At 32.2% G+C, this 12,637-nt stretch overlaps 1 long non-coding RNA gene across 2 annotated transcripts; it reads left to right on the forward strand.

Moving 5' to 3' along the window:
* The first annotated feature begins 11,165 nt into the window (after nt 1–11,165).
* Nucleotides 11,166–12,582, forward strand: LOC112275800 (uncharacterized). Of its 2 annotated transcripts, none has more exons than XR_002967861.3 (3): nt 11,166–11,359; nt 11,749–11,823; nt 12,122–12,582. It is a non-coding gene; the product is annotated as an uncharacterized LOC112275800 (long non-coding RNA). The 2 variants fall into 2 exon arrangements; XR_016500402.1 differs by having other exon boundaries at nt 11,754–11,823.
* Nucleotides 12,583–12,637: the final 55 nt, after the last annotated feature.

The following is a 12,637-nucleotide window of genomic DNA, read 5'->3' on the forward strand; positions in this document are numbered from 1 at the left end:
AGTTCATATTCTTTTGTCTTTTTATAATAGATTAGAATGTCATCTAAATAGCAAATGACAAAATCATATAAAAACTTACAAAAAACATCATTCATAAGATGTTGAAAAGCAGCCAGTGCAATTGTGAGTCCAAACGACATGACATTATATTCAAAATACCCATACTTAGTTTACAAAGTAGTCTTCTATTTATCTCCTTTTTTGATACAAATTAAGTTGTATGCTCTTCATAGATTTATTTTGGTGCAGATCTTTACTTGATTGAGTTGCTTAAGAAGTCTAAAAATCAAAAGCAAAGGATACCTATTTTTTATGGTAATCTTATTGAGTCGTCAATAATCCACATACATCTGCAAAGATTTGTCTTTCTTCTTTACAAATAAGATAGGAGTCCCGGTTAGAGATTTAGAATGGTGTATGAAGTTCTTTGCTAAGTTTTCATTAATATAGCCAATTCATTCTGTAATAAGCTATAGATTAATCCGAATGGTAGTTGAGCTCCTCCTTGCAAATCAATTGAACAATCATAAGGTCAATGCTTTGAAAGAATATATATTTTTTTTTTCAAAAATATCTTGAAATCCTTGATATTGGCTAGAAATACCACTTGACATTTTTTCACCATTAGAAATGGGCATAGCATATATAATAAAAGATGATCCTTCTTTTGCAGCATACATGAAAGCTCTCACACCTCTTAATTACGGTTTGGATGTACTAGACTTACGTACTTTTATTTCACTAATGCAATCTTGGATTATACTATCAAAAAAATTAAAGTTACAAGAAATCTAATCTATTTGAGGATTATATTTTTTTAGCCATGATAATCCTAAAATAACCAAATTGAAAGGACATCTTATTACATTAAATACTACTATATTTTTATAATCTTTAATTGCTATATCTAAAAGAACAGTCTCATGGATATTATTTCCAAAAGACAACAAATGACCATCTATGACTTCTATATGTATGGATTTAGTTTTTTTGACTAAAGGTATTTTTTGGTTTTTTGACAAAATCTTTGTCTATAAAACAGGTTGAGGCTCTTGAATCTAATAAGACAAAGACTTTGTGATTTTTAGGTCCTAAACACACATCTATTATAAAACGAGGTGAGGGATTTGAGGAGAGAATAGGACCTTTACTAAGTGCTGCAAATGATTCTAGTTGCATGATCTCTATTGTAGTTGGAAAAAATCGTTTTCTATCCTATTATCTTCTTTGATAATTGAGCTCCTCATTTTGTAATTGCATTGCTTTTTTGGATAATATTGAGCAGTGTGCGTAGCTTTTCCACAATATAAACACAAACCCTCTTAGCGACGTCTAGTATTTTTTTGCTCTGTGAAAGAATTAAAATGTATTGTATCAATTTATATTGGTTCTGACCTTAATAAATATGATTCAAAATACTTGGAAGTTACCACCATTACATGACTTTTTCTTCTCTATTCAAGTCTTTATTCTTGACGTCTTTCAAATAATTAATTATTGCATGTAATAGCTTGAGTAATAAATTATTCCTAAGATTTTGCTTTCAACATTGTTAATAACAAATCTTTGACGCTATTCTTTAAGCCATATCAAAATTGATTGATAAGTGCTTCATCATTCCAATCTACGTCGCAAGCAAGGTTTTGGAATTCATCAGCATATGTAGTGGCTGATCATGATCCTTGTCATAAAGATAAGAGTTTGGTCTCTCCTACTCGTTTTCAATGACATTCTTCAAATGTGGCCATGATCACTCTTAAAAAATAAGATTTTTTGTTTAAAGGTAGGTAGTCTATAACCTCTAAAACTCAATAATAGAAGTGGAGTAATATATTCACTTCAAAAACAAGACAGAAATAATATATTAGCACTCTAGTCAAATTGTCAAAGACATGAATCTTGAAAAAAGAAAATCCTCAATACACTCTTGTGTCACTAAAAAGAACTAGAAAGTCACTCAAAGATGATATAATATTGAATTGGAATGGATATTACCATAAAATAAGAAGACTAGAAAGTCTTGAAATAAGACTAAAGACTAAAAAGGTGTTGACAAAAGTGAAGAAGCTTTACTCATGCCTCCATATATACTCTTTATTAGGAGCTACATAGTGATGTCTTGTAGGATCTCTAAAATGTCTTGACTTTGCTAGCCACATGTCTTAACTTGCAAGGCAAGTTATCTATGTATGTGCCACATAGTTAGCTTGTTCCATAAGCTATTCATGGAGTTTACTTATTCCACAAGCTATCAATATGTGATTAACTTGTTGGCGAAGTTTCTAACCTACAAATACATCTAAAGTCAAAATTACATCTATGAAGCTTCTAGGAAGCTTTTCTAAAAGATTTTATGAAATTAATCGATATTTACCTACTTCTACTTAATAATATAAGTAACTATTAGAGTAAATGTATATATTCGTTATAAGTTAGCAGTGGTGATGCATGAAATTTGTATCTTAAATATTGACAAGTTCATGAAGATTTTTAATAGTTACAAATCTATTTTTACTTATACTAAGTAAAGCATATATAATTTTTCTTTCTATTTCAAATAACTTAACAAATCTACAAGTAAAATTAGTAGAGGATAATCTATAACCTTGATATTAAATGAAAATTTCTACAAAAAGGGATAATCTACTTTTTTTAAGAAAAAAATTAGTCTTAAAAATTAAATAATTTATTTAAAAGTGGATAATTTGAAATCTTTAAAATATAATAATAAAAATAAGATAATCTATTCACTTCTAAAATAAGATAAGAATAATAAGTTAGCACTTTTATCAAACTATCAAGGATATGAATCTTGAAGAAAAAAATCTTAATATAATCTTGTGTCATTCAAAAAGACTAAAAAATCACTCAAATATGGTAATATTTTGAATTAGAATGGATATTGCTAAAGATAAGAAGACTAGAAAGTCTAAAAAAAAGATTAAGAATTAAAAAGATACTGTTAAGAATGAAGAAGGCTTTATTCTTATCTCTATATATACTTTTTAATTAGGAGCTATGTAATAATGTTCTATAAGACTTCTAACATGTTTTGACTTTGTTAGAAATATGACTTAACTTATAAGATAAGTTATTTATATGTGCATCACATAGTTAACTTATTCAACAAGCTACTAACACATGTGTCATATGGCTAATTTATCAATTAAGTTTCTAGCATATCAATTAATTACAAACATATATAAAATCAAAGCAGTGCCTATAAAGCTTTTAGAAAGCTTCTCTAAAAGATATTATGAAATTAATCTACTTTTACTTATTTTTACTTAATCATATAGGTAATTATTAGAATAAATGTATTTATCCATAATAGGAATGATTTAGTTCTTTAATATTATTATCTAATATATTATAATAAACAACAATAAATTATTTAAAATATGATAATTCTAAAATTAATATATTCTTTGTAAAATATATATATATATATATATATATATTAAGAATAATAGACCTCTACATACTCCAAAATCAAGTAATAATTTCTCTTGACAAATTATTTTAATTTTTCTTATGCTTTATATTTTAATCTATCAATTAAATATATTATCTATTATTAAGAAAAAAATGACAAAAATTCTAGAATGTCTCAAGTAATAAAGAAATCAAATGAAAAAATTAAAACTTGCAAGATTTGATGCTATAGAGGCATTATTATATATCTTTATGGTAATATCTATTAATTTTCTTCATCAACTATGGTATCTTGATTTTGAAGCTAGCAACCATATGTCTCTTTTGTGAAACTTTTTCAATATTTATATTCCACTCACTATACCAAAATTATTTTATTAGGAGATAATAATTTTTATATTGCTTAAAAAATTGGATCTGTCATTTTATAAATCAAACTTGATCAATATATACAAATTTTAGACATCTTATATATTTAAGGATTGAAGAAGAATTATAAGTCATCAAATTAATTCATTACTTATTTTAGGATAAAAAGATATATTTAGAGTCCTTAAAATTGTAATATATGGTGAATAGTATAAAAATCCTTAGACAAATAAAAAATTAGAATGTTAGTTATAGAAATGGAATCTTAGTAATTCTTAGAGGTAATTATCTTAGTTGATTTCGTATTATTACTTATTATTGAGTATTAAGGATTATTTATTAAAATAAATATTTATATTGGCCTTCTATCTATATATTAATTATTAAAAAAACCATAAATATTAGTTAATAGTGAGAAGAAGCATGAGAAAGAACCTCATGTCTTTTTAGTTAGTTACATAGAAAGTAGGATCTATAGTAGATTTAAATTAATTTTATTACTGTAAAAATTATTAAGATAGAAAAATATAGCTTTAAGTTGTTATTAATAGTATAAAAATATTATAGAAATTTTTAAAATTTATTTAGAATTTTTTAGGAATTTTTAGAGTAATTTTTAAGATTTTGGTAAAAATAAATTTTACCACTTTGGGAGCCATTATGAAGAAATGGAGCAAGATTTGAAGGCCACCAAAGACTCTTAGGCTAAGTAGATATTTTTAAACATCATAATGAAGTCAAAAATGTAAAAATATTGATTTTACTAGTAGAAAATAGGAAGATCAACAGCTAGTATAGTCCTTATGAGAAAGGAGGTGCATAAGTTTCATATGGGTTGTAGCACCTTGAAGGTAGTTAGGAAGATAAGACTAAGGCCTTGTGGCATCTTGTAGATACTCATATACACTACTTGTGAGCCTTGGTGAGGCTCAAACTTCTAATTTTTGAAACAAGTTATCTTAGAGGTAAAAATTATTTACTTAATTTTTTATTTATTTACTTATTATTTTTAAACCTTCATAATTTATTCATAGTAATTTAGATTTCTATGTTTCTTACACCATTGAAAAGATTAAAAAAACATCTTTTTAAAATATATGTATATATTATTAGATAAAAATTTAATAAATAAACTATGACTAGCTTTGTAGTATGCAATTGCTTGGTTGCACTTATTTCACTTCTTTTTTTTTTTTGTACTTCTTTTGTTCTTATTCTTGCTACTTCCACTTCATACTTCCAATTTCAAGAAACTCTTAATTAAATCCATCTTATAATTTGGATTAAAGGATGAAATTCACCTTTATAAGAATCTTCTATGAATGGCTTACTCACTAAGTTTCAACATACAAAAATTAAGTTTAATAATGATACTTATGTTATCAATAATAAATCATCTTAGATTGATTTGTATTCTAACAGTGATAATGGCAATTCTATTCTAGTTGCAGCAATGACTCTGCTCCACCCTACTATGGTGGCAACAACAACTATTCAACTTAATAGAATAACAGTGACAATGGCAATTGTGATTTCTATCAAAGTATATATAGCACTATTAACTGTTGATACCCACATATTACTTATTATCTCTATAGCTAATCCACTTTGTGGCCATCTTATGTTTAGAGGCAATCTTGCAGCTAGTAGTAGTCATACTATGGCATAGGCCCTCAATAAACCTAATATGCTTCAAACTTGCTAGGTTAGTATCCTGGCTAATGCAATCCTTATCATCATGAACTAATGTAACATAGTCAAGGCTAACTTGGTCGTGGACTCCGTTAGCACAATCCATAACTATATGATCTAAGCTCATAAGAAGCATTATGAATTGAGGCATCTTCATCACCTCAACATATAATGTATGGCCTGCCATTACCTTGTTTAGATTATCTTTATGATTTCATAATTTATTTTTTTGTAAAATTTGTGTTTATGGTAAACATAATAAAATTTCTTTATTTAAAATACATACCACACGTGCCACAAAATTTTTGACTTTGGTCTTTCAACCTTTGTAGTTCTACAACTATTCTTTTTTTGGAGAGGCTTATTATTTCATCTTATTTTTTGATAATTACGCTTTCTTTACAATAATTTTTTTTAAAAAAAATCTAAATTTTTTAATTTTTTTTTTAAATATTATTATCAAATTACCATTCGATTTGGCCAATCCTTATTAATTCTTTAAAATAAATAATAATATCAACTTTATAAGTAAAGAATTTTTAACTTATTGTAAGCTTCATGGTATTAATCAATATTTTATGACTCCTTATATTCCTTCTCAAAATGATATAGTTGAATATAAAAATTAGTTACTTGTTAATTTGGCTCATATCATATTAAATGCAGCCAATTTCAATACTATTTATTAGGTTCAAGTAATTTTTACTGCTTATTATTTATAAAATATATCTCATCATTCTTCCTTTCCAAATATTACTGTCTATGAATAATAGATTGGCATTGAATCAAACCTCTATCTCTTACAAGTTTTTGTATGTTTAGCTTTTGCTAAAATATCTAATGCTAAATATTCAAAATTTAATCTTTTCACTCTCCAATGCTTGTTTCTTAGCTATACTAAACTTCTTAATATTAAAAGCTATTGGATTTATGATTTAAAAACCCATCAATTCTTTGTGAGTCAATATGTGATCTTTAATAAAAATTCCTTATTACACCTTTGTTCTTTAATGGAGTTTCTTCTTTTTTTAAGGAAGATGCACAATCCTCCCATCCTATCTATTGTGGAGCACATGGTGCTATCTAATAAACTAAGATCACCACGGATACTCTATATACTACCTATAATTCCATGGGTGGTTCGTATAGTCATCTCACCTTCACTGGTGGCTCCATTTATTCCACAAGATATATCTCTTTATTTATAGAAGAACCATTTAATGCTCACAATAAAGGAATTAAAAATCTAAGATAAAAATTTTCATGTGTCATTCTTGATTAAAGAGTTATATTCACTTTTCATAAAAAAATACCAATAAGGGGCATTTTCACTTATAAGTACTTTACAAATAAAAAGTGGATCTACCTAAGTAGCTAGATTATCTACTAATATACAAAGTAATGTTTTTAGTCTTTGGTGCTCTTCAAGTTCTACAAATAATCCATGTAGATTGTCAAAGTAGTTTGTTCTTTGAAGAATCTTGTAGGAAATCAATGGAAGAAATAGTAGATGAAGAGGGCATAAAACTAGAGTGATAATAATCTCATTGATAGATGATTATATCTCCTTATTTGCAAATATAATTCCAATGATTTTTTAGCATGCTTTAAGGCATGTTTTGTTGCTTGAGGTTTTGTGCAATAAAAAGGCCTTGATTATCATGAGACTTTTTTTACCATCATTTAAATAATACCATTATGCCTTTTCTTTGCTTTAGCTACTCATTAGAACTTTTATATTCATCAAATAGATATTACTATATCTTTCTTAAATAGTGTTCTTAAAGAAAAAAATTACATCACTCAAATCAAAGGCTTTGTCATATTCAATCATAAAAATAAGGTTTGTCAATTATTTAAATTCTTGTATAAATTAAAACAAGCTCTTTGCATATGGTATAATCCATTTGATGAATTTTTAATTACCAATGGATTTTGTATATAAATATTTATTATAAAGACTTATCTATATCAATTATATACCTTAGACTTTACATTGATGATCTTTTTTTAATTTCAAATGATTTACCTTATCTCATTTCAATTAAAGTGTTCTTTTCTTTTCATTTTTCTATCACAGACAACAACAAAATTAAATATATCTTAGGTATTCAAATTTTTCGTAATCATGCTACTTATACTTTAATTCTTTCTTAAGATAATTATGTATCAAGTATTTTAAATCATTTTTTAACGAATGATTGTCATGCCATTTCTATTTTTCTTGAGGCTGGTATTTGCTTTTTTCAAAGTTCCAACCTTATAAGGGAGGAGTAGAGGGAGGATGTTAAATTCATGGCATCAATTCCATATGCATGCTTCATTGAGAGTTTATAATATCTTGTCACTTGTACAAGATATGATGTAGCATTTACCATATATCACATGGCACAATTCATAGCTAATCCTAATCCAATATATTGGATGGCTTTAAAATGCATACTTTGATATTTGAAAGAAACTCAAAATTTTGGATTATATTATTCAAGCTCTTATTCTACATCTCTACCACAACTTAATGGTTGAAGTAATGCAAATTATGCGGGAGATCTAAATGCTCAAAAATCTACTTTCAGATATTTTTTTTTACCTCAACTCATCTCTTTTGAATTGGCATTCTAAGAAACAACCCATGGTAGCACAATCAAGTACGAAAGCAAAATATAATGTGGTAGCAACATCTTTAATAGAATTGATGTGGCTTTAGACTATTTTCAAAGAAATTGGACATCAAGTAAGTTTATCAAGCATAATTTGTTATGATAATCAATCATATATTGTAATGACATGAAATCCATGTTTCCATAATTGCACAAAACATATTGATATCAAGTACCATTACATTCAAGAAAAAGTTAATGCAAATGAAGTTTTCTTGGAATTTGTTCCTACAAATAAAATAAAGGCAAATATAATGACGAAGTTACTTTTGGAGCCTAAGCACAACTATTTTATGAAAGATTTAATCAACATCAACAATTCAAATAAAATCTATTCTATGATGATTAAGAGGAGGTGCTAGATTTATTAATATATATTAGATTAATTAATACATTTTAGTAAATATAGAATTACCTTTAAATAATTACAAAGAAGTTATGGAGAAGTTATAATTACTTCTCTCTGAGAGACATTATAAAAAACTCTTATTATAATGTAATCAAGTTATTTATTAATATACTTCGCGCTTTATTATCATTCTTAGTATTCTTTCTCTTACAGTAACAAGCATCATTCACAGCGCACGTGTTCTCTCAGTGGACTCAGCATAGGGAATGCAGTGAGACCAGGACGCAGTGGAGGGTCGATTGTGATCGATCGCAGCATGCTCACGTTAGAGCTCTAAAACCGAACGTAAAGAAGTGAATGCGTGGGCTCACGCAGTGGGCTCTGCGATAAGGATCACCCGGGGCTTGACAGATCTCCTCGGCGCTTGCACCAGCTTCGTCGATGGGGGATTCTTCTCAACCACACTCTGGTCCCCATGATGCCTGACAGATACATCCGGCTCCACGAATGCGGTTCGGTTGAAATCGGGGTAGTCTAAGGAGGAGAATGGAAACTGGAGGCGGGAGGCATCCTGCGATACCGTTTTGCCAACGCTGGAGGCGCGTCGCTCTGGCGTCGCCACGCACCTGATTGGGGCGGTCAGGCCTCTCCTCCCCGCCCTGCATTTCCCCAGATCGACCCCTGTGAAGGACGTCCTGGCCGCACCGCTGCTGCGGCGAAAGCATCCCACGGTGGGCCGAACCATCGCAGGCGTAGGTGCTGAGGGCTCCCAAAGGCGTCATGGCAGACGCTGCAGAATGAAGATCGACCACAGCTGTTGTCGACATCTCTGCAGGTACACTGGGCTGGCACAAAATTCGCCTGAACACAGCAGCACTGTCACGCCCGCCACAGCTCGCAACCACGAGGTCCAGCGGAAGGTAACTGAATGAATTAGTAAACCAAGGAAATCGAAGCGTGGAGTCGAGTCCGCGGCGCCCACGGTGCTAATGGCATTGGAATCTGCGACGACGGATGCGCCCTTTTATGAATCGAGCTCGTCACCCGACTGCCGAGGAGTGGCCTGGCGTGGGATTGAAGGCCACTCGGGTTGCGGCCGCACTAGGCGGAAGAGTGCAGCCGCCGTGGGGCCTCATTTCAGGGGAGAATATTAATGTTCCCCCTAACTGCACTTCGAGTGAGATGTTCAGCACAATGGTGATTTCCTCACGGCCATAATTTCTGTGCACAGCTACTACTCCTTCCGAAAGCAGGGTCCTCAGGTTTGCGCACCTGTGACAAGGTCGCAAAAACAGCCATCACAACGTCGAACTGGCAGCACGTCGTTACGTCTGGTGCGTTCGGAACGTCGATCATCCATGGCCGACGACTTGCTCGTCTGAGCTCTCGCATGGACCCGTTTGACATGGGTGGGGCGGAGTGTTTAAGGGCGATCGCGGCCTGGACGACCTGAGTTAGGAAGCGTCGTTGTGTCTGGTGGCAAAGTAGAGAGTGCAGGCTGGTCGCACGGTCTGAATCGATAGCCCGAGGTCACTGGCTCATGCGGATGTCAAGAAAGGTCGCCCTGATGCGTCGCACTGCGTTGCTCCTATGGAGATCGTCGGTCTTCGCGCATCTCGGATATCTTTGAGCCATGTTGTCAGCGTCGAATGATTGCATGCGTCACGTTCGCGAGGCTCTGCTTTCTGTGTGATGTTGATGCAATGCAGGTGGCGTTTCTAGGCCGTTGGTTAAGATACATGCGATTCGGTGCATTTCGTCGGCCGAGCAGATTCAGCTCCTCTTATCTTCTCCTCTTTTGCTTTTTCTTACTTAATTAATTGTTTTTAAACATCATTTAATTACTTACTTAATTTGAAAACATAAGGCAAGTAGTTTTTAGGAAAAAATAAATAAATAAACGTATCAATTTTATTTTAGAATTTAAAATAAAATATCAGAAATCAAAAATTGAAATAGAAGGAATTTGTTTTTCCTCATTTCCTGGAGTCCTTATGTACATCCAAGTTAATATATTAATTTTTTTTGAGCACCAATCATTGACTTATTTTTAATCTATCATTATATTATTGGTTTAAAATCTATTATTTTCATCTAAAGAATTAAATTATTTGTATTTAGCTTTTATCCTTATTATGATGTATAAATTTTAATTAAAAATTTGTTGAATAGTTCAAGGCACGAAAAAAAAAATTAAATTAAGAAACGCTCATTCAATAACATACAATAGATTTGAGTTAATATGTTTCTATTTTGGTTGACATAAGAGATTTTTTGTATTTACCAAGATCTTACTGAGAATTCTTGAAAATATTTAGGAAAATTAATACTGAAAAAAACAAAAAAGTCTTCAAAAAGCCAGTTTCAAATATTACATTTTGAAGATATGATTCAAATTTATAGTTATATATATATATATGTATGCACGCACACAAAAATTGTAATCGCAAAAGTTGAAATCTTACTTCAGATGAATTAAATATGAAGAACTAATTACAATTCACAGACATGAATTGGGGTTCAGAGATCATGTGCTGTGTCGACGGATGATATTATGCTGGCTACTTTTCTCCGACCTAAAATGCTTTTATGAAAAAGTATGAAAGTGTAAAAGTAGATTCAAAAGCTGCTGTCCAGCCTTGTTGCCCGCATTTGTGTTCCAATTCCGCAACGTCATCCCCAAACGTTGCGAGCTTCAGCAGCTCTCTGCACTCGGCGATTCCTGAAACCCTCGTTTGATTCGATTTTGCGCTGCTGTTGTCGCTGATATCCCTGCCTTCCATCTCTGCCGTTGTCGTTGAATTCACAGAACGATCGATCACTTAGGAGCTGCTTTCTTAGATCTACTTGAGCGGTATTTTCCCCCGGTGTTTCGAAATTGCTGGATTTCGGTGATTGTTGTGAAGCATTGTTTTGGATTGGCTCGGAGAAGTCAGTTCATCAGGTTTATGTAGTCCGGCGTTTGAAACTGTATCAGATTTGAATTGCGACTAGACTTTGGTGTCCACCACTTTTGCTCGTGGATGCTTCGCCTCTGTGTCTGTGGAAGTAGATCGTCTGCCATGGATGGTGCCTTCCACTGAGTTGCTGTGGAAAATGAGGCTGGCCAGCGACGTTAGGTTTTGATTGAGTAAATTTATCAAAAGCGATTACGTTAGAAGAAAGCACTCTCATACAGTTGCTCATGCACCGAGATTAATCGAATTGTTGTCTTGGATTAAACGAATTATTTTGTTGTGTCAGAATAGGTGACAACGCTGATTGTGAAATCTTAAACGCGACTTTCACACCGATTAGGTTCCTCAACAGCGTAACATGGTAAAGTTTGAACTTGCTAAATAACCCTAGCCTCTTTGTCGACTGAATTCCTCAATACTGCATTTAGAACTGAATAGAAAAATCTAAAAACTAACGAGTTGATGAATTTTTTTGTGCCTTCTGTTGAGATAGTGAATAGACATTGTGTTCACAATGGGTGGAATCTTTGGCTGTTGGGTGCTACCCGGTCACTCAAGGGAACCAGGACTGCGATGCCACAATATTGTTATAGTCGGTTGAAAACGTGGCAATGGATTTGTTCAATGAGGCACTGACTTGTCCTTTTCTCGAGTGGCAGGGGTATTTATCCACGAAGGATGTGGTAGAGGCATCAGAGAACTTGTACTCAGCCGTTATGAGCATTGTGATCCTCAATGTGAAGTTCATCGAGGCGCTAATCAACTCATTGCCGACGTCACACAAGTTTAAGGGTAATCCCAGGCCTGCGTAAGAAACGTCTGAGGAAGTTCTGCCTGCGGTTGGAGATGGTGATCGGCCTCTCGACAATTCCTTGGTCGACCAGCTTAGAAGAGCGTCACATATCGCTAATGAAAATCTTGCTAGGTGTACTGCATTGGATATGTACCACGTTTTGAGAATGTCCGTTTTGAAGGGCGAAGTTGAGCATACGTAGGATAATAGCGTAGTACAGATTTCTAGCGTAGCAGATAAACCTGTTCTCTCCTCCGCGATCATTTTGGCTAACAACAGTAACTGTTTCTACTTCTGCTATTTTATAATTGCACTGATATGTTCAGACTTCCAGTATTATGGATCAAATTTCATCCATAGGAAATACATGGAACAGAAGTCA

This window comes from Physcomitrium patens, chromosome 23, assembly GCF_059467195.1.
Source record: "Physcomitrium patens ecotype Gransden chromosome 23, ASM5946719v1, whole genome shotgun sequence".
Lineage (NCBI taxonomy): Eukaryota > Viridiplantae > Streptophyta > Bryopsida > Funariales > Funariaceae > Physcomitrium > Physcomitrium patens.